The sequence below is a fragment of the Lissotriton helveticus genome, chromosome 4_1 (genome assembly GCF_964261635.1).
Source record: "Lissotriton helveticus chromosome 4_1, aLisHel1.1, whole genome shotgun sequence".
NCBI classification, from domain to species: domain Eukaryota; kingdom Metazoa; phylum Chordata; class Amphibia; order Caudata; family Salamandridae; genus Lissotriton; species Lissotriton helveticus.
Window position 1 is genome coordinate 472,124,356 of NC_136063.1, and position 23,301 is coordinate 472,147,656.

The following is a 23,301-nucleotide window of genomic DNA, read 5'->3' on the forward strand; positions in this document are numbered from 1 at the left end:
TCCTAAGCACTGCGCCATCCAACCATCTTTTAATTGATGCATACATTCCTACTTATATACATACATACAACTGTTCCTGCACTGATCTTAAGCATCTATGAGCCCACTCACCTATTGTAAGCACTGTGCCATTCATGAAGCCATACGCCTATATATCCATAGATACATCTGTCCCAGAACCAATCCTATGCATCTATCAATCCACCCGTCTATCGTAAGTACTGTTCCCTGTATTCATATATCCTTCCATCCATACATTGATACATCCATCTATGTATCTATGCATTGATGCATCCGGCCATGCATCCACTCGCCCTTTATTCAACTATACGTTCTTATTTCTGTGCATCGTCCATCCCCGATCCTAAATACGACGTATTATACTCATCCATCCAGCCTCTTAAGGGGTCGAAATGGCTTGCGAAAAGCATTGACAGACAGACTTTTTATAAAGAATAACAAAGCTTTGAGTTGCTCTTTGTGGAGCATACTTCACCACCCTTCTCTGGTGGTGTTTTAAAGAAAGGTACATCTAGCAAAAGAAATGTAAAGGAACTTTTAAGTGTAAGACGTTAATTTAGAAACATAACGTTTTGTCGAGTTGTATATAGGTACACTGTTTTAAAGTGGCCGTGACTGACAGATACTGAATACTTGTACTACTTACATTTGAGAAAGTATACCAGAGAGCTTATTTGGGGTGGTGAGAACATTGAGTACTATATTTCCTTGTGAAGCACAGTATAAGAATATAAAAGTAATTGGAAAGCTTTTATGTTCATATTAAAGAGTGGGTGTGAGAACTAAGTGAGGCAGGCAAAGCATGTGTTTTCATAGCACTAAAACAAGAGAGTGTGTAAGGTCAGAGCAGGTTCGTGCTGGGGTTACCTGCTTTTTGGCGTTTCCAGAGGTGTAACCAGAGCGAAATTTCGGGGGAGCCTAATTTTTACAGCAATAGGCAGAGTAGGGATGTTGGGACTGTAAAAAGGGGTGAAAAAGAACAGAGTCTTCTTTCCCAAAAAATTATCTTTTGAAGACTTGTGAAGTACTCGGGTGCGGCTGTATGTGTGTGTGCCCGGGAAGCTGTTTGAGAATGTACGGGGCAATGGGCGATGCACGCCTGGTGGTCTGTTTGCAAATTACCCCACAATGATGTTGTTCCTGCGTTGTAAAAAGAGAAGGGACATTCTGAGAGAAAATGTGTCTTTTTAAAGGATTTCCCTTCTCCTACAGTGCGAGTCACCTGGCATGATGTCTGCTCTTCTAAGTAGTGAGTAATGTGCATGCTTTCACAGTCTCACTGCATTGCAATAAAGAAAAAAAACGGATGAGGTTTGCGAGGCCCTAAAATAGACCCCCATAAAGACCTGTTTTGAGGCCCCCAAAAATAAAGTGCTGGTGCTCAGACTCCCACAGACACCCCCCCCCCCCCCACTTAAAGCCGGAAGGGCAGCGTTATGTTTGGGAAGTTGTAGATAAAATTTTAGTCATATATTGGTAATTTTTGTGTGTGCTGTTTGGTTGATAATATCATCTTAAGTACATAGATTAAAATTTTTTAAAATACTATCTAGAAAGTTGTCTGCGGTGGGTTGCAAAGAGAGTGGTGTGGGGTGGTGGGGTTCGGCAGAGAAGTGAAAAGTATGAGGTACGGCAGTTACATATAAATTGAATTAGAAAAAAATGCGAGTAGTACAGAAACAGTTTGTTCTACTATAAGTACAAGATACTTTGTGAAAAAAGTTTTACGAACATATAATGAAAAAAGGATCACCCAAGAGGAAAAAGAAGAATTTTTGAAGTAAGGTGAAGCAGAGTTCAATTTCAAATACCAGGAAAAGAAAACATGATAAAGAACTAATATCTGTTACTCGGAAGCAAAAGCAGTTTTATGAAATATGTAAGAGACTTTTTCGATCTAGAGCGATTCAGAATTCAATGAAAACATGCTGCAAATATAAACAAAAGTTTTTGAATTGAAAGAGAAGCAGCGTATTGAAAGTATAGTGGATAGTGCTTTCAATTTAAAACAGAAGTTATTCATTGTGATTTTGAAGAGAAAGTATTAAATAGAACGTTAATTTGTTACAAGCACTAGATCCATGTCATGTAAGAAAATATACTGAGAAGTATTGGCATTCTCTGGCTTGTCTTTGAAGAAAAGTTTGTAAAAGTGTTTTTCATCAGTTGAGGATGTTAGCAGTACATCATTCAGAAATGCAGAAGTTTGTGAGGAAAGTGTACTACGTAAAAAGTGCTGCATAATTTTTAAGTGAACTGAGTATGTCTTTTAATAGGCTTCTTTATTAGTTGTTCAAAAAAAGTGTGATGATATTGAAATGCGATATTTTGGTTCAGAGGAGCAGTTCATAGAAAGTGAAAGTTTGACAATTACAGATGTTAGAGGAGATGGGAAAGGGATTAGCACTGATCAGTTTATAGAAGAAATTGGAAAGTTTAATGTAGTGTGGTCTGAAATACGAAACTATGTTTGTGTTTTTTGTCAATGTACTGATTATAAAAGTCAAAGTAGGAATGTTGATTTGTATTTGAAAAGTGAAAAGGAGAACATTGGTAAGTGGGTAGAATTTGCAATTTACTTGTTGGTGGAAGGTCAATTTGAGTTAGGTAGTGATCAATGTATATGTAAATATTGTTACAACAAATTAGAAGAGAGCAAAATGCCTTTTAGAGCAGTACATAATAGCTAAGAATTAGTAGCTATTCGGGAGGAACTGGCAGAATTGAATACATATGAGTATGTTCTAATTCAATGTGTTCATTCTTTTCAAGCTATAATTCGGATGGAGCCTAAAACAGGTAAACTGACACCAACAGACTTGCAAAGAGGTTTGAAGGAGGAGTGGTGTAGTTACCTTTGGATTTTAGAAAAATATTGAAACTATTGCTGGAGTGAAAGAGGAAAATTAGGCAGTAGTCATTCTAGGAAATGGTGTAGTAGCAAAAAGTCAGAAAATATGGCAGGAATTTGTGGGTGTTAATAAAGTTGAAAAGGCTACCTTATATCTTATAGAGAACAATATTTATTACAAAACTGTAAATGTGGGTGAACAGGTAATACATTTAGAAGATGAATCTTGTTGACCAATATTCTGAAGCTGCAATCTGTACAGGGTGATCATTATACCGTATACCTTCTCCTGTAGGAAACAGCTGTGGGAAATAATAACCTTCCAAGGTTTTCTCCCATACACTCATTGGAGTTCCCTGTGCTTTTCTCAATTCAAATAACTCAATGCTGCTTCCTATTATTTGTTTTGAATGCAAAGGATATATTGTGTAATGTTCATAAATATCTTCAGCCCTTAAGTTGTCCACTTTCTCAATTTGATCACTTGAAATTTCCGATTATACTCTGAAGATCCTAGATTTCGACAGTGCAATTTATAAATATTTCACCTTTTGTTTGAAAGTGATGTGTCTTCTCTGTTGTTTGCAGTGAACCACATATCTAAAACTAAAGTTCATCAATAAGTTCTTTCTGCAAAAGAATTTGTGGGGAAAGTTCGAGAAAGAGATAAACATTTAATCTGATCGCATGTTAACATGGAACAAATGAGTATTGGTATTGTCGTCATGAAGAACTCATGTGTATGTTACAGAACGTAGGTACAAGAACATGGTTTGTCACACTTAGCTGTGCAGCGTATGCATGGGAAGATTTGCTTGACTTTCTAAGAGAAGCGAATTCCAATATAAAAAAATATTGACATAAAGACTTGTGGTGAACTGTGTTCATTGGATCCTGTAAATGTGTGCAGATATTGTAATGATAGGTTTCAACCTATAACGTCTTTTATCTGCAATAAAAAGAATACACCTCTTGGAGAGGATACCGATTTCTTTTGGAGAAAGGAGTATCAAGCAAGAGGTGCACCTCATATACATATGCTACTATGGATAAAGGATGAACCTAAAATTGGAAATGATTCTGATGAAACAGTATTGTCTTTCATTGAATAGTATGAGACATGTCAGATACCAAGAGAAGAAGGAGCAAGAAGCTTGAGATAGCAAGTTTTAAGTTTCCAAAGTCACAGTTGTTGAAAGTATTGCAGAAGAAAATAGAAGTGTGAAGGAAAATTTTACACCAGATGTCAGTTTGGTTTTTCCTGTCCAGTCATTTGTAAAAGAAGACTACATTATTTTTTTTCATCTGTAAGGCACACAATAACTCGGAAATCTTCAAAGAATAACTACAAGTTAAAAAAAAGTGAAGTGTCAAAGTATATCAATGATTACAATCCAGTCATTTTAAAAATGTGGAATGTGAACATGGACATCCAGTATGTTGCAGATAACTCAATTCCTGATGCATGTTATGTTACATCGTACATAACAAAATCTGAAAAAGTAGAGATGAAAGAACTGTGGGAAGAAATTGCACAAGAGAAAAGCCTTAGTAAAGAATTGTACAGCTTTACTTTGAAAATGCTTTCCCATCGAGAAATTGGATTGTATGAATGTTCAGACTGATTATGCTCTTCAAGTTTAAATTCAAAGTAAAGTAAAGTCCACATTTGTAAAGCACACAATCACCCGTAAGGGTCTCTAGGCGCTGGGGGCCGTCGGGAAGATTAAGCGAGCTATTGCCCAGAGTCACATGGTGCTGGGCTAACCTGCCGCCGGAGCCGGGGATCGAACCGTGGTCCCCAGATTCCAGCGTCAGTCGCCCTGGCCGCGGCGCCACACCTCTCCCTCGTTCATGAGTCATGAGGAATCATTTGGGTACGTTGAGGTCTTGCCTGCAAATGAAATGGAGTCTTGAAATCATTTGAAGAAATTGAAGAATTAGCAGTAAATGAAACAGACAGTACAGACAATCTTAAAACTAATATGTTGGACACGTACTAACCGAAAAGGAGTCAACATCTGGAACGGCTATGTCTGTATTATGTACTTCAACATTACAGCTTCAAAAGAAATGTTAAAGAGAATGTAAAAGAAGGAAAATATGCAGTAGTTGCATGTCATGGTTGTTTAGTAAAACATGCAAAGAGTAATCTCATAAACCACAAGAAAGTTAGGGGTGGATTCCGATCTGGGTCGGACAGCTCCCCGAGAGCTGTCCGTAACCTTACCTTACAGCCGAATTGCACCAGGAGCGGGATCGTCCGTGCGAGGAAGTACGATGCGGAAAAGTACCAAATTCACGACCGACAGGTACGTTCCAAATCCATTCACCTTTTCCGTACGAGCCTGACCCGTAAACGCACAATTTTCATTGCATGGCACCACAAACACTGCAATTTCCGTCCGGACAAGTACGATGCGTACTTCCTGGGCGCCAGACGGGTAGCCACATACAGCACGTCATAGCATCTGGTAAAGCTGCAAATCAGCTATGATTCGCGCAATAACACAATACACGGCTTCAAAGCGGAGCAACAAGCAGCATGTACAAGACAAATGCATTATGAATCCCATTGCGTAGGTCATACCAGTCCTGTACATCTATGACCGGATCAGGAACAGACGCGGACGGTGCAGACGGTAAGTCGAACACCCACCATACAAATAAACAACACATACCCGCCAATGTCACACACACCCAGGGGGTTCATACCCTGTTCAGTAGCAACAGGCCTCCATAGGGATCCCATGGCCACCGCAACTGCCACCCCTACCCATATGTGTCATGTTGCCTATCACTACTGCCACCCCACCCATAGAGGCATGTTGCCCACCACCCCTGCCACTCCCACCCATATGTGTCATGTTGCCTATCACTACTGTCACCCCCACCCATAGGGGCATGTTGCCTATAACTACAGCCACCCCCACCCATAGGGGCATGCTGCCTATCACTACAGCCGCCCCTACACATATGTGCCATGTTGCCTTTCACTACTGCCACCCCACTCATAGGGGCATGTTGCCCACCACCACAGCCCGTCCCACCACTATGTGTCATGTTGCCTATCACTATTGCCACCCCCACCCATAGGGGCATGTTGTCTATCACTACTGCCACCCCTACCCATAGGGGCATGTTGCCCACCACCACTGCCAGTCCCACACTTATGTGTCATGTTGCCTATCACTACTACCACCCCTACCCATAGGGGCATGTTGCCCACCACCACTGCCAGTCCCACACTTATGTGTCATGTTGCCTATCACTACTGCCCCCCCGCCCACAGGGGCATGTTGCCTATCACTACAGCAACCCCACCCATAGGGGCATGTTGCCTATCACTACAGCCACCACTACCCATATGTGTCATGTTGCCCACCACTACTGCCACCCCTACCCATATGTGTCATGTTGCCCACCACTACTGCCACCCCTACCTATATGTGTCATGTTGCCTATCACTACTGCCACCCCACCCATAGAGGCATTTTGCCTATCACTACTGCCACCCCCACCCATAGGGGTATGTTAACTATCACTACTGCCACCCCACCTATAGGAGCATGCTGCCTATCACTACATCCACCCCTACCCATATGTGTCATGTTGCCTATCACTACTGCCACCCCCACCCATAGGGGCATGTTGCCCGCCGCCACTGCCACTCCCACCCATATGTGTCATGTTGTCTATCACTACTGCCACCCCCACCCATAGGGGCATGTTGCCTATCACTACAGCCACCCCCCACCCATAGGGGCATGTTGCCTATCACTACAGCCACCCCACCCATATGTGTCATGTTGCCCCCCACTAATGTCACCCCTACCCATACGTGTCATGTTGCCTGTCACTACTGCCACCTCCACCCATAGGGGCATGTTGCCAATCACTACTGCCACCCCACCCATAGGGGCATGTTGCCTATCACTACTGCCACCCCAACCCATAGGGGCATGTTGCCTATTACTACTGCCACTCCTACCCATATGTATCATGTTGCCTATCACTACTGCCACCCCCCCCCACATAGGGGCATGTTGGCCACCAGCACTGCCACTCCCACCCATATGTGTCATGTTGCCTATCACTACTGCCACCCCTACCCATGTGTGTCATGTTGCCCACCATTACTGCCACCCCCACCCATAGGGGCATGTTGCCTATCACTACTGCCACCCCCCCTATATGTGTCATGTTGCCTATCACTACTGCCACCCCTACGCATATGTGTCATGTTGCCCACCATTACTGCCACCCCCACCCATAGGGGCATGTTGCCTATCACTACTGCCACCTCACCCATAGGGGCATGTTGCCCACCACCGCTGCCACTCCCACCCATACGTGTCATGTTGCCTATCACTACTGCCACCCCCACCCATAGGGGCATGTTGCCTATCACTACTACCACCCACACCCATAGGGGCATGTTGCCCACCACCACTGCCACTCCCACCCATATGTGTCATGTTTCCTATCACTACTGCCATCCCCACACATAGGGGCATGTTGCCTATCACTACAGCCACCCCACCCATAGGGGCATGTTGGCTATAACTACAGCCACCCCTACCCATATGTGTCATGTTGTCCACCACTACTGCCACCCCTACCCATATGTGTCATGTTGCCCACCACTACTGCCACCCCTACCTATATGTGTCATGTTGTCTATCACTACTGCCACCCCCACCCACAGTGGCAGTTTGCCTATCACTACTGCCAGCCCCACCCATAGGGGCAGGTTGCCTATCACTACTGCCACCCCCACTCATAGGGGCATGTTGCTTATCACTACAGCCACCCCTACCCATATGTGTCATGTTGCCTATCAATACTGTCACCCCCACCCATAGGGGCATGCTGCCTATCACTACAGCCGCACCTACACATATGTGCCATGTTGCCTTTCACTACTGCCACCCCACTCATAGGGGCATGTTGCCCACCACCACAGCCCGTCCCACCCATATGTGTCATGTTGCCTATCACTATTGCCACCCCCACCCATAGGGGCATGTTGTCTATCACTACTGCCACCCCCACCCCCACCCATAGGGGCATGTTGCCCACCACCACTGCCAGTCCCACACTTATGTGTCATGTTGCCTATCACTACTGCCCCCCCGCCCACAGGGGCATGTTGCCTATCACTACAGCAACCCCACCCATAGGGGCATGTTGCCTATCACTACAGCCACCACTACCCATATGTGTCATGTTGCCCACCACTACTGCCACCCCTACCTATATGTGTCATGTTGCCCACCACTACTGCCACCCCTACCTATATGTGTCATGTTGCCTATCACTACTGCCACCCCCACCCATAGAGGCATTTTGCCTATCACTACTGCCACCCCCACCCATAGGGGTATGTTAACTATCACTACTGCCACCCCACCTATAGGAGCATGCTGCCTATCACTACATCCACCCCTACCCATATGTGTCATGTTGCCTATCACTACTGCCACCCACACCCATAGGGGCATGTTGCCCGCCGCCACTGCCACTCCCACCCATATGTGTCATGTTGTCTATCACTACTGCCACCCCCACCCATAGGGGCATGTTGCCTATCACTACAGCCACCCCCCACCCATAGGGGCATGTTGCCTATCACTACAGCCACCCCTACCCATATGTGTCATGTTGCCCCCCACTACTGTCACCCCTACCCATACGTGTCATGTTGCCTGTCACTACTGCCACCTCCACCCATAGGGGCATGTTGCCAATCACTACTGCCACCCCACCAATAGGGGCATGTTGCCTATCACTACTGCCACCCCAACCCATAGGGGCATGTTGCCTATTACTACTGCCACCCCTACCCATATGTATCATGTTGCCTATCACTACTGCCCCCCCCCACATAGGGGCATGTTGGCCACCAGCACTGCCACTCCCACCCATATGTGTCATGTTGCCTATCACTACTGCCACCCCTACCCATGTGTGTCATGTTGCCCACCATTACTGCCACCCCCACCCATAGGGGCATGTTGCCTATCACTACTGCCACCCCACCTATATGTGTCATGTTGCCTATCACTACTGCCACCCCTACCCATATGTGTCATGTTGCCCACCATTACTGCCACCCCCACCCATAGGGGCATGTTGCCTATCACTACTGCCACCTCACCCATAGGGGCATGTTGCCCACCACCGCTGCCACTCCCACCCATAAGTGTCATGTTGCCTATCACTACTGCCACCCCCACCCATAGGGGCATGTTGCCTATCACTACTACCACCCACACCCATTAGGGCATGTTGCCCACCACCACTGCCACTCCCACCCATATGTGTCATGTTTCCTATCACTACTGCCATCCCCACACATAGGGGCATGTTGCCTATCACTACAGCCACCCCACCCATAGGGGCATGTTGGCTATAACTACAGCCACCCCTACCCATATGTGTCATGTTGTCCACCACTACTGCCACCCCTACCCATATGTGTCATGTTGCCCACCACTACTGCCACTCCTACCTATATGTGTCATGTTGTCTATCACTACTGCCACCCCCACCCACAGTGGCAGTTTGCCTATCACTACTGCCAGCCCCACCCATAGGGGCCGGTTGCCTATCACTACTGCCACCCCCACTCATAGGGGCATGTTGCTTATCACTACAGCCACCCCTACCCATATGTGTCATGTTGCCTATCAATACTGTCACCCCCACCCATAGGGGCATGCTGCCTATCACTACAGACACCCCTACCCATATGTGTCATGTTACCCACCACTACTGCCACCCCTACCCATATGTGTCATGTTGCCCACCACTACTGCCACCCCTACCCATACATATCATTTTGCCTGTCACTACTGCCACCCCCACCCATAGGTGCAATTTGCCAATCACTACTGCCACCCCACCCATAGGGGCATGTTGCCTATCACTACTGCCACCCCCACCCATAGGGGCATGTTTATCACTACTGCCACCCCTACCCATAAGTGTCATGCTGCCTATCACTACTGCCACCCCCACCCATAGGGGCATGTTGACTATCACTACTGCCACCCCCACCCCCTCCCATAGGGGCATGTTGGCCACCACCCCTGCCACTCCCACCCATATGTGTCATGTCGCCTATCACTACTGCCACCCCCACCCATAGGGACATGTTGCCCACCACCACTGCCACTCCCACCCATATGTGTCATGTTGCCTATCACTACTGCCACTGCCACCCATAGGGGGATGTTGCCTATCTCTACAGCTACCACCACCCATAGGGGCATGTTGCCTATCACTACAGCCACTCCTACCCATATGTGTCATGTTGCCTATCACTACTGCTACCCCTACCCATAAGTGTCATGTTGCCCACCATTACTGCCACCCCCACCCATAGGGGCATGTTGCCCACCACCACTGCCACTCCTACCCACATGTGTCATGTTGCCTATCACTACTGCCACCCCCACCGGCATGTGGCCTATCACTACTGCCACCCCAACCCATAGGGGCATGTTGCCCACCACCACTGCCATTTCCACCCATATGTGTTGTGTTGCCTATCACTACTGCCACCTCTATAGGGGCATGTTTCCTATCACTACAGCCACCCCTACCCATAAGTGTTGTGTTGGCTATCACTACTGCCACCCCCACCCATATGTGTAATGTTGCCCACCACTACAGCCACCCTCACCCATGGGGGTCTGTGTGTCTAACAACATTGACACCCCCACCCATAGGATGGGTGATGCGCCACACATCCATCATACATCAACCTCAGGTATGTCAGCCAGATAAATTCCCCATAAGATCATGACAACAGTGTGTAGTGTTTGACAAATGCCCCCAACAGTAAATATGAGTTAGAACACACAATGTAACTTTCATTACATGTGTTACCAACACCAGAGTGTGGCTACACAAGTCAAGCTTCACAATAGCACTGTGCAAATGTGCTCAAAAGCCCTATCACTGTGCAGATCCTATGTAAAATGTGTGGGCACAAACTGCAGCAAAAGTTGAGCATTGTGGCAAAGGGTGTAAATCCCCCATCATCACAGTGACCTAAAGGTAAGTGTCATCATGGAAATAGCTTCAAATGCCAAACAGCATGTATGAGACCTGGTCGCAGACCATGACACACATTTTGTGGCAAAGGAGTGGTTGTGTCACATACCCACAGAGTTGTGGTGAGGCAAACAGTGCTGTGAAATCACAACATACACTCGGTCATGTGCAGTCAAGCAACACCCAAAGGGCCTGACATTGCATACAGTGTACAATGACACAGAAGCAGAAATGAACATCATAATGCATACACACATCTCAACACCAGACACACAAATCAATACATCCTGTGTAGGCTGTAGGTGTCAGTCCACAAAATCCAATTCCATGGCAGCAATGGAACAGGACAACCAGGAACAATGTGCAGAATGATGAGATATGACTTATAGGGACAGCAGGGAAAATAAACTAAACAACATCCAGACAATTGCCCACAACAGCAATTCCAATTCACTGGTGCAGATGCACAAACACCAATAGGCAACCTCACACTGCACATCTCACACAGCATGTGTGTGTGTCTCAATATCCCCAGGCAACTCAACACATGAGGGTGGCTGAACCACAATGACACAGAGGTGGACACAGTGCCACACAAAAGTAAGCTATCAATTGTGACCCTTTAGTGGGCAATCAGGCATCGTGATATGATAGGGATACCAACAGACACATGTGACACAAGCTAGAACGAAGATCAACTGAAACAGCATGAGACAGACACACAACAGCACTACACCCAGGGACCATAAATTGGGGTGACACAAGCTTGCATGAAAGGTCCACTGTGATGTCAAAGGGAGATGTCCTGCAAACTGGGAAACACAGACTGGTGTCCTGTGCCACAAACATAGATCACACCTATACAAACACCAATCACTCAACATGGCACGTCAACCAGGGACAAAAGGGAGGTAGGGGCCCAGACATGCAACAATTCACATCAGTCGACTCTCAACACCACACACCCTGAACTGCACTGATGTGCATCACTAAAGCCCACATGGACTGTAAACATTGCACTGGCACCCGTGATAAACACGCTAATGTTGTGAGGATCTAAGGTGCACAGACTCATCACACAAGGACAGTCTACAACATGGTGAATGATAGACTCACTGCACAGTATGCGGTACATGGCCATGACGTCAGACCTCCATTGACCTTAGGAATCCCTGACACAGTCCCAGGAAAATGCAGAAGCCAAGGAGAACCACAAGGCACACATGCAGAAACCTGCCAACATTGCACCTCTGAACCTGACGGGTGGGAGCAGACCCCCCACACACACATGTCTGAATCCCTGAAAGGTACAACCTATGGACATCTACATGATATTGTGAACAAACAAGTGCTCAAGGGAGCCTTGACTGTGTAACATATGCGTCTGACCACAACATCACCACTCAGAACTGACAAATCCTAATGATGAGCTACACATGAACAGAGGTGTGTAGTGCACCCACATGTCTGGGAGGCCCAGACAAAGATGTGTGATGAACACAGGATAACTCAGCAAGCATCACCAACACCAACATATGAAGGGAACATAGCCGGTAAAGAAAAAGGGATGGGAACACACACAGACATGCCCACACAACACACACCATGGGCACAGGCAATGTCACTGAACAACACACTAAATATATGGGACTCAACTCCTGTGAAAGCACATCTGTGCAAAACACAGTTCCAGCAGGTCACAGTCATGTCAGCACAACACTGGTACAGTCACCCATCATGTACCACCCAATGTAGGCACTGGTCACATCCGCCTGGGTACAGTAGTGTCCCTTAAGTCATCTGCACAGTCACAATACATATGTCTAGCAAGTTGCACAGAGGACACAGTTGACTCCTACATCAATGAGGCCCACACCTGCATGTCCAATGGAGATGGGCCCATAGTCAGTGAAATATACAAATTGGACAATGGGAAGCACATCATATGTGCATGGGTGCAAGCCACAGATATGGCCATGCAAATGAAATGTCAACATCCCTGTGCCAAATAAGTTAATCAAGACACACCCAGCTAGCTGCAAAGGTTGACATGGATACCAACCTGAACAGGATACATATCTCTTGGACCACATGGAGTACATCTCATCAACACCTCAGTACCGACATTGAAAATCCTGCATCATCACAGCAAGGTCATGGTAAACATCATCAACATAATGTTGAGCTAAATCAAAAGCACAAGGATAACAAAAAATGCTTTATTCAGCAAATTCAAAAATGAAAGGGAAAGTCCAAAAAAAGACAAAGGCCAATGTCCGGTCAAAATCCAAAGTCCAAATAGGGTGTGAGTGACACCTGTTACCCGTTGCTTGCCTGTACTGCTAAGGACTGGAGGAATCCACTCCGAGGGGCATACATGGGGGCAGGCCAGGCACCGCAGGGACAGGATCAGGGCTCATCATCAGAAGGAGGCTGTGAAGGGGTGGTAGCTGCAGCAGAGTCTCTGGCAACTGCAGTGGAGGTGTCTGACATGGTGTGTGCCGTCAAAACTGTGGGGCACAAGTCTGATGGGGTGGGTGCCGGAACCACTGCAGTCGGCAGGTCAGGTATGTCAGACTGGGTGGTTATGCACTCCACTGCAGTGCCTAACTCCATGGGAGCAGAATGGGGTCCAGGTGAGGTTAGCAGGACAGGGGGGCACACTCCCCACAAACAGTTGCACAGACAGGCTGACTGGGGGTGGTGTCAGTGGAAGAGCAAGTGGTGGGGGGAGGGCCTGAGCATTTTGGGGATGATGTATGTGTGGGTGGGGGAACCTGGGGCAGGGTGTGGCGGGGGAATCTGATGAGTGCTGACCTGAGGGATGGTGTACAGTGGAGCTGTGGGGTGGGGGTGGGGTCTTGCTCTTCTGGGTACAGGTTGACTTGCGGGTGGGGGCCTCAGTTAGCGTGAGCCTGGGGGAGGGTGTCTGGGTGTGAGGGGCACTCCCCTCTGTGTGTGGTGACTTCCTCTTCCCCCTGTACCCTGGATCTGCTGGATCGGTGGGGAAGAGGCCAAGGTCACACAGGAAGAGCTTCTTTGGAGATTGGATTTAAGGTGAGGCAAGGGAAGGACTCTTGGAGGGAGAGGGATCAGAGGACTGCGGAGTGGTTGTGGATGCCTGTGTGTGTGTTTGCAAACCATTCCCTGTGAGTGTGGCATCAGTCCCCTGACTTTGCTTGCGTGCACAGCTTGACTTTGGTTTGGGGGATTGTGTGCTGTCTTTGTGTGTGTGTTTGGGTGACTGTGCCGGTGTGTGTGTGTGTTGGGGACAGGTAGGGTGCTAGGACTTGTTGATGGGGCAGAGGCAGAAGGGGTGAGGGACTGTTGGAGGAGGGATACTGCTGCCGTCAGGGAGGAGGCCATGTACTGATTGGTCCTCTGTAGGGCAGAGATGCCCGATGAGATGCTCTCCATGAACGACACCAGTTGTGTCAACAGGCTGGTGTGTGCATGGAGGACACTCAGCATTGGAATGTCTGACAAAATATCGATAAAACAAATATCGATGTACAAAAATATCGGAACAAAAATATTGAAGTCAAAAATATAGAATGACAAAAATATCGTTTTTTGTAAAATATCGTTTTTTAAATTAAATAAAAATCTAATATTAACAAAATAATACTTATAAATGTAATAAACATATTTAAAAATGTACTATAATATTTAAAATTAATACATAATGTAATACAAATTAATATTAATAAATATATAATACATAATATATTTTTCATTAATATTAACTCTAAATTAATTATTTTCATAACTTATAACAAAATAAAAATATCATAAATTACTAATACATTTATATACATAAAATAATCACATAAATAACAAATAATAACAACATAATACTAATAAAAAAGCTAAATACATTTTAGATAGTGTATAGGTAAAAATTACTATTCCCACTCCAGAGTGTGCAACAGTAGGGAAAGTGTTGGATAGCGTAGGGGTAACAATTACTATTCCAACTCCAGAGAGTGCAACAGTAGGGAAAGTGTTGGATAGCGTAGGGGTAACAATTACTATTCCCACTCCAGAGAGTGCAAAAGTAGGGAAAGTGTTGGATAGCGTAGGGGTAACAATTACTATTCCCACTCCAGAGAGTGCAACAGTAGGGAAAGTGTTAGATAGCGTAGGGGTAACAATTACTATTCCCACTCCAGAGAGTGCAACAATAGGGAAAGTGTTGGATAGCGTAGGGGTAACAATTACTATTCCAACTCCAGAGAGTGCAACAGTAGGGAAAGTGTTGGATAGCGTAGGATTAAAAATTACTATTCCAACTCCAGAGAGTGCAACAGTAGGGAAAGTGTTGGATAGCGTAGGGGTAACAATTACTATTCCAACTCCAGAGAGTGCAACAGTAGGGAAAGTGTTGGATAGCGTAGGGGTAACAAATACTATTCCAACTCCAGAGAGTGCAACAGTAGGGAAAGTGTTGGATCGCCTAGGGGTAACAATTACTATTCCAACTCCAGAGAGTGCAACAGTAGGGAAAGTGTTGGATAGCGTAGGGGTAACAATTACTATTCCAACTCCAGAGAGTGCAACAGTAGGGAAAGTGTTGGATAGCGTAGGGGTAACAATTACTATTCCAACTCCAGAAAGTGCAACAGTAGGGAAAGTGTTGGATAGCGTAGGATTAAAAATTACAATCCCAACTCCAGAGAGTGCTACAGTAGGGAAAGTGTTGGATAACATAGGAGTAACAATTACTATTTCAACTCCAGAGAGTGCAACAGTAGGGAAAGTGTTGGATAGCGTAGGGGTAAAAATTACTATTCCAACTCCAGAGAGTGCAACAGTAGGGAAAGTGTTGGATAGCGTAGGGGTTGAAATAACATACTTATAAAAAATAATTCATTATTACTTAATTACATTAAAATTAGTTCCCACCATATTCCCCTATAAACACACAACCCACAACAGAACACATTTATCAATTAATGAATTATTTAAAATTAATTACCAATTAATTTTAATTATTTACCAATTAATAACAATTAATGTATGTTTCCTACTAATTAATAATTAATTCTACATAATTAAATTACTTCCCACCCTATTCCCCTATAAACCCATAACCTGCTACAGAACATATTTATCAATTAATCAATTAATTAAAATTAATTAAAAATAATTCTCAATTAATTAATTAATAATTCCTACTAATTAATAATTAATTTAACATAATTAAATTACTTCCCACCCTATTCCCCTATAAACCCATAACCCGCTACAGAACATATTTATCAATTAATCAATTAATTAAAATTGATTAAAAAGAATTCTCAATTAATTAATTAATAATTCCTACTAATTAATAATTAATTTAACATAATTAAATTACTTCCCACCCTATTCCCCTATAAACCCATAACCCGCTACAGAACATATTTATCAATTATTCAATTAATTATAATTATTTAAAAATTATTCTCAATTAATTAATTTATAATTCCTACTAATTATTAATTAATTTAACATAATTAAATTACTTCCCACCCTATTCCCCTATAAACCCATAACCCGCTACAGAACATATTTATCAATTATTCAATTAATTATAATTATTTAAACATTATTCTCAATTAATTAATTTATAATTCCTACTAATTAACAATTAATTTAACATAATTAAATTACTTCCCACCCTATTCCCCTATAAACCCACAACCCGCTACAGTACTAAAAGACAACATTTAATTAAATTACATTAAAAATAAATTATTAAACATAATAAATACAATATAATATACTCAAAATGTATTTAAAAATCGATATTAGTAACATCGAAATTATTTACTTCGATATTACTGACATCGATATTTAAAACTTCGATATTACTAATATCGATATTAAGAGTGTCGATATTACTTACCTTCTATATTATGTCCCTTCGATATTTAAACTTCGATATAATTGTATATTGAAATTTAAAACTCGATATTTTGTCTGTGTACCTCAGCATTGACGTCTGCCCTACATGGATCTGTTTAAGCAAGTTCACAGACTCCACACTCAGGGCAGCAAGGGACACAGGGGCAGGGGGTGCAGTGCCTGGCATGAAGGAGACATGCTCCCGAACACGGAAGCTGCCACGGACCTCTGGGATGGGAGACAAGGGGAGGGTGGTGGTGGTGGTGGGAACAGCCTCACTATCTGTGGTTTGCTGGCTGCTGACATCCGCCCCCACAAGGGAGTCATCCTCTAAGCTGCTGTGGTCCTCAGCTGAGGTGGATAGTGTGGAGGACTGCTCGGTGTGGCTACCCTCACCCTCCATGCCGCTGGCTCTCTCCGACTCCTCAGATCCTGGCCCAGGCAGGCTCTGCGGCTCCTCCAGTTCCGTGGTGCTGTCTCCTCCTGTGCCCATGTATGTATCTGCATATGAGTTGGAAAACAATACCCGCATTAGTCGTCTGCACTGACTGCACACAAGACAGTGATTACAGCACATTACAGGGCATGCATTGGCATCGTCAGCTGATAATTGCTCAAACTGCCCACACTGGTGTACATAAGGCAATAGCCAGTCTGAGCATCAACCATGGCACCCATATCCCTCCTGGACCTATACCCATATGTCTGTTGCATCTTGGCTGATAATACCCCAAAGTACACACATGCACCACCTACACAGTTGTTGGACATGCAAGTGACCATGTAGAAGTTCGTTACTATACACACACATCACATCACATAACACTCACTCAGTACAGGTGTCAAGATGAATGGATGGCCATAGTCACATTTCACAATCTTGTGATGCCTAGCAGCACCACACACAATGATGTCCTCACGTCCTGATTGTCAATGACACAATGGGGTTATGGAGCACCTTAAACACCAATGCAGGCTGCCTCTTAGCAAGTCAATGCCCTGGCACAGGCATGCATGGTAAGTCAGTCTTCACTGCCACATGTCATAGGGGCAGGGTATCCAGACAACATTAGTCTGCACTGTGTCACGATCATAGTTCATGCCCATAGTAAACTCTGCAGCTGACAAGTGCACCTGCCCGTCCCCTGCCAAAAACTGTTTCTTGGACTATGATAAACTCACATCACTAAAATCTGACATGTGAGTGACTGCAAACACAACTACCTGAACATGAGCACCTCACAGTCTGCTGCAAATGAAAAACTGTTATATAGGAGAGGGGTCCCAGACACAGAACTAACAATTACAATTTTCAACAATTATTTCCAGAAAGGACAAAAAATGAATGCAAAAAGATTTATTTCAAATTTGCATGGTTACCATACATTGGTTGGATTTCATCAGCATCACATTACAAAATTCTTATATAAGTGTGCCCACATACACAACAGGGAGGGGGTGAAGTGAGGGAGAGTGCCAAAGGTTTAAGACGGAATTGGGAGATAGTCAGATTCGCTCGTGATAGATATTAATCACAACTCAAAAACAGTAGTTCATGTGATTCCTTGATCCAAGGTCCACGGAAAAATAAGCTCTTATAGAGTCCAAGATAAAATAGATGTAGACCACCTAACTCGCCATCAGCTGCTTGAGTCTAGCTTGGGGGTAGGAGTTGGTGGAGATATTGGTGTCTACGTTTCGACCCACAAGACGCGTAGGATGTTAGTCCTTACAAACGGGGTCTTCTTCAGGACGGGATGGTTGTGGGTGGGCAACCACCTGAAAGAATTGAAAAATTATTTAGTACACAGCCACCTTGTTGAAACATACAAGGCAGGTGGATGATTAAAAAGGGGGGTTGGGGGGGGTTTTGGGTGGTCATGTTGTCTTCTATTTACTAAACATATCGAGTGCGAACACTACGATTGGTGGAGCCCTCTAGGTCATTAGAGTGTAACGGGGACTCACCTATCGTGCACAGGAAGATGAACCACATTAGATTCTTGGTCCCGATGGGTCACAGAGCTTTGGGTAGAATTCCTAAACGAGGACCATAAGAGAAATCGTGAACATTACCAGGTCATCTACAGGCGCCCCAGAGCTATCTCAATCGTATCCCATAAGTTTACTTTAACGTAACAGCTACCACTGAATTGGTGCCCGCTAGATTGGACAACCTACCCATTAATGAGTTGGCGAGGGAGTAAGCTCGAAGGGAACGCTTCTCAAAGGGAAGTACAATTCAACCGCGACGGCTTCAGCGTGTGAATCAACAACCTATTATAAAGTATGATTCAAAGGAAAATAAGAGCATCACACTTCATCTGCATACACAGTACACTAATTAAGCCTGTTTAGTCGCATATTGGTTGTGACCATACACACCGAGATGATCGTACCTTGCGTATACTATTCCAATTGAAAGCTGTCTGGGCTGTACTGGAAGGTGGCCTATAAAGCTCACGGTTGGGCTAGGATCCTGTTTGGCGGCTCTCTCAGGTGCCCGCTGGTACAAAGGAAATGTATCGGTGAGATTCTCGTAGTAGAGGATACATTTAAATGCATTCCGCATCAAAAATACAAATACCAATACCCCACCTTCAGTTTGTAAGATTATGATTGTTTTATATCGCCTCCCTGGTCCTTAACAGAGCCCTGCTAAAAACGGAGACATAATCAATTGTGAACTAACTTTACGGATTGTTGGCATACATAGTGATTGTTAGCGAACCTCGGAAACCTGGAAGTCTCACCTTGCACGCAAATCACAAAATATTAATAGTTGTCGCTTCACATATGACCAGCATTGTCAATGGATCCCCTCATGATATACTTCTGGAGAAAATAGATAAAAGGGTTCGACACAGCCAAGATGTAAGTTGGCTATTGATGAAGAAAAAAATGTTCGCTAAACAAAGTGTGTTCAAAAAACCCACATTCGGATCGCAGCTCACCTTAAAAATAGTCGCCACCAGTCACAAGGTTACGATGGTGCCCAAACTGCAAAACACACAGACGACCTCCATGTAATAAATGGGGCTTGTACTAACCAATATTAAAATCTTTCGCATACAAATATTGTGCCTCTCACCTAACACTGCCGGCGTGGGGTTCTAACCGACTCCACTTACACACTGGGTCACACAGTCACCGGAATCCACTTGGTAACGAGGGAAACTCCTGGTAGGAACAGGGTTCAACACAACCGAAGTGTAAGTTAACTATTAATAAAGAAAAAACTGTTCGCTAAACAAAGTGTTTTCAGAGAACCCACATTCGGATTGCAGCTCACCTCAACAATAATCGCCACCAGTCACGAAGTTACGGCGGTGCCCGAACTGCAAAAAACAGATGACCTCCGTGTTAAAAAAGGGGCTCGTCCTAACCAACGTTATAATCATTCGCATATACATATTGATATTGTGCCTCTCACCTAACACCGCCGGCGTGGGGTTCAAACCGACTCCACTTCCACACTGGGTCGCCCAGTCACCGGAATCCACTCGGTAACGAGGGAAACTTCCTGGTAGGAACAAGGTGGGCGGGGCCTTCACCCGAGGTTTTTGTTAAAAGGAATGGAAAAAAGACTGCTATGCGCTTCTCATTGTAATCGAAAAAAGGCAGTTGCTTGGCATGGGACTCGTGGCCAAAGGCAGAAAAATTGGAAATCACATTGTCACACTTGTTATTAGATGAATAAACAAAATTTAAGTTTTCACATTTGTTGTGGCGCCATTGGCATGCAACATCCAAAAACATTATCAACAAACATTTACACAGCCGTGGGTGCGGAGGGGAAGTAAACCGCACATGATTCAAGATACACCGCTAATAAACAAACGTATTGCATTGCCTATTATGAACAATTGATGTGCAGGTTTAACCTTTAGGTATTATAGATATTAGTAATAATGTCCATCAGGTGTTTTTGCTTATTCGCAAGAGCTGCACAGTTGACAGAATATAGCCCCAAGTGCTGGGAATTTATATAATAACGTGAAACATATGTATGCATATTGCAGAGACATCACAGTGTCAGTATCACCACAACTATGGCATAGAGACGGGTAATGCGTACATTGCTCTTATAACGTAAACCACATGTATTCATATTGTAGAGACATCACAGTGTCAGTATCACCACAATTATGGCCTAGAGACAACCATCAGGTAATGCGCACAATGCTCGCAGGTTAGTGAAAGGCACTACTCTGCATGGTTGCCAAAAAAACCATTGCTACAGATAGGAACAACAAAAAGTTCTTCAATTCATAGGTTCGCCAACTGCGCAAAGCTGCTTTCAGATTCATTTAGACCCTCAGATACAGAATTAAAAATATGGATCCATTTCAGTTCTCTGGCATTCAATACACTGGATATATCACCACCCCTGGGGCCTAATGTCACATGTTCAAGGACTGCCCATTTCAGAGTTTCCGGGAGGTGACTTTCTTTTTGACAGTGTTCTACCAATGGTGCCCCCAGTGTCTTGCATCTTATGCGACTGCAATGTGTGAGAAACCGAACTTTCACCCGTTGTTGGGTTTGGCCTACGTATATTAAATTGCACGGGCAAATTATCCCATAAATAACATTGGTGGTGTTGCAATTCGTATGGGTCTTGTAGGTGTGGCGGTGGTTCTTGAAAATGAAGTCCTTTGATTGGATGGTTGAGGGACAGGCTTTACAGCTACCGCATTTAAAATGTCCAACTATAGGTGATTGTTTCCAACAGGAGGCCAGGGTAGGAGCTTTTGGACATTCCAGAAAGGATGAAACTACATAATCCCTCAGGCATCTTGCTTTTTTGAAAGCATGCATGGGTACCTCGGGAATTTCCAACTCCTTGCTGACTATGCCCCAGTGTTTGTTGATTGTTTTCTTTATTTCTTGACTTTTCGTAGAGAATGTGGTGACACATATCATACGTTTCCTTTTTTGGTCCATGCGTGAAGAGGGTTCGAGAAGTGTCTCACGATGGCTGAACCATGCCCTTTTCCGTGATCGTTTGATCAACCGCTTAGGATAGCCTCTTTCAATAAGACGTGTCATCAATACATCTGATTGAGCCATGTAGTCTTCCTTCCTGCTACAATTCCTCCTGACCCGAAGAAACTGCCCATGTGGTAAATTGTCACGTAGACTACGTGGGTGATGGCTGGAATACAACAACAACGAGTTACGTTCAGCAGGCTTCCTATACAGTGTGGTGTACAGTTTTCCTTCTTCCGCTATTATACTGATATCCAGAAAATCAATCCGGGTATTGCTGGCATGCATTGTAAATTGGATATCCGAGGATTGTCGATTTAACCACGAATGGAAGTGGTTAAAATCTTCCTCATTTCCTTTCCAAATGAACACAACATTGTCAATATAACGCATCCACATGCGTATCTGATGGTGAAAAGGATTACTGACGCTCATGACAAAAAAAATTTCGTAGAAGGACATGAAAAGGATGGCCAGATCCGGGGCAAAGGCTGCCCCCATTGCCACGCCCTTTGTCTGCAGGTAGAATACATTCTGAAAGATGAAGAAGTTCCTCATCATTGCTATTTTTAGCAAAAGAATAATGAAGTTGGTAGGTACTTGTACAGGGGCCGGCCGGGTGTCAAGGGCTGCAGTGGCCACAATCAGTGCCTCCTCTTGGGGAATGCTTGTGTATAGCGACACAATGTCGCAAGTTACCAATAGTTCCTCTTCAGGGTTGAAAGCTTTGGTATCAACCAAGTTGATGACATGTGTAGTGTCTCTCAGGTACGTAGCAGTTCCTTCAGCTAGAGGTTTTAAGAAAAAGTCCACATACCGACAGAGTGGCTCCAGGATGGACCCACATCCGGAGACGATGGGCCGCCCTGGGGGATTCTGGATGTCTTTATGAACCTTAGGTAAGGTATAAATAGTCGGGGTGCGTGGGTGTTGCAGATTGAGATACTGGTATTCTTGTTCCGTGAGAAACCCTTGTTGCAGACCATCTTGTGTTACCCGTAGGATTTCCGCCGCCAAATCCTTTGTGGGGTCAGAGTTCAGCTTACGGTAACTGATACCATCATTTAATTGGCGCCAAATTTCTTCTTTGTATTTGGTAGTATCTTGGATGATGATGGCCCCACCCTTGTCCGCTGGCTTCACGACAACATTACAGTTGGATTTCAGTGTCTCAAGGGCTGCTCTTTCTGTCTTCCTTATGTTATACTTCACGTATGTCTTCTCACTAAGAATTCTCTTGACCTCATCAGTGACGATGTTCTCATAGGCCAATATTTGATGGCTCATTGCATTCGCCGGGGGTACAAATGTAGAAGGTACCCGAAAACCCGTTACGGTTTTCATCTGGAATGGTGGTCTGTTCTTGAAGAAAAAATATAATCTTATCTTTCTAAAAAATTTGGATAATTCCATCATTGTGTTGAAGCAGTTGGGTGGGGTCGTCGGAACGAATGACAGACCACGTCCTAGGACCTTCAGCTCTT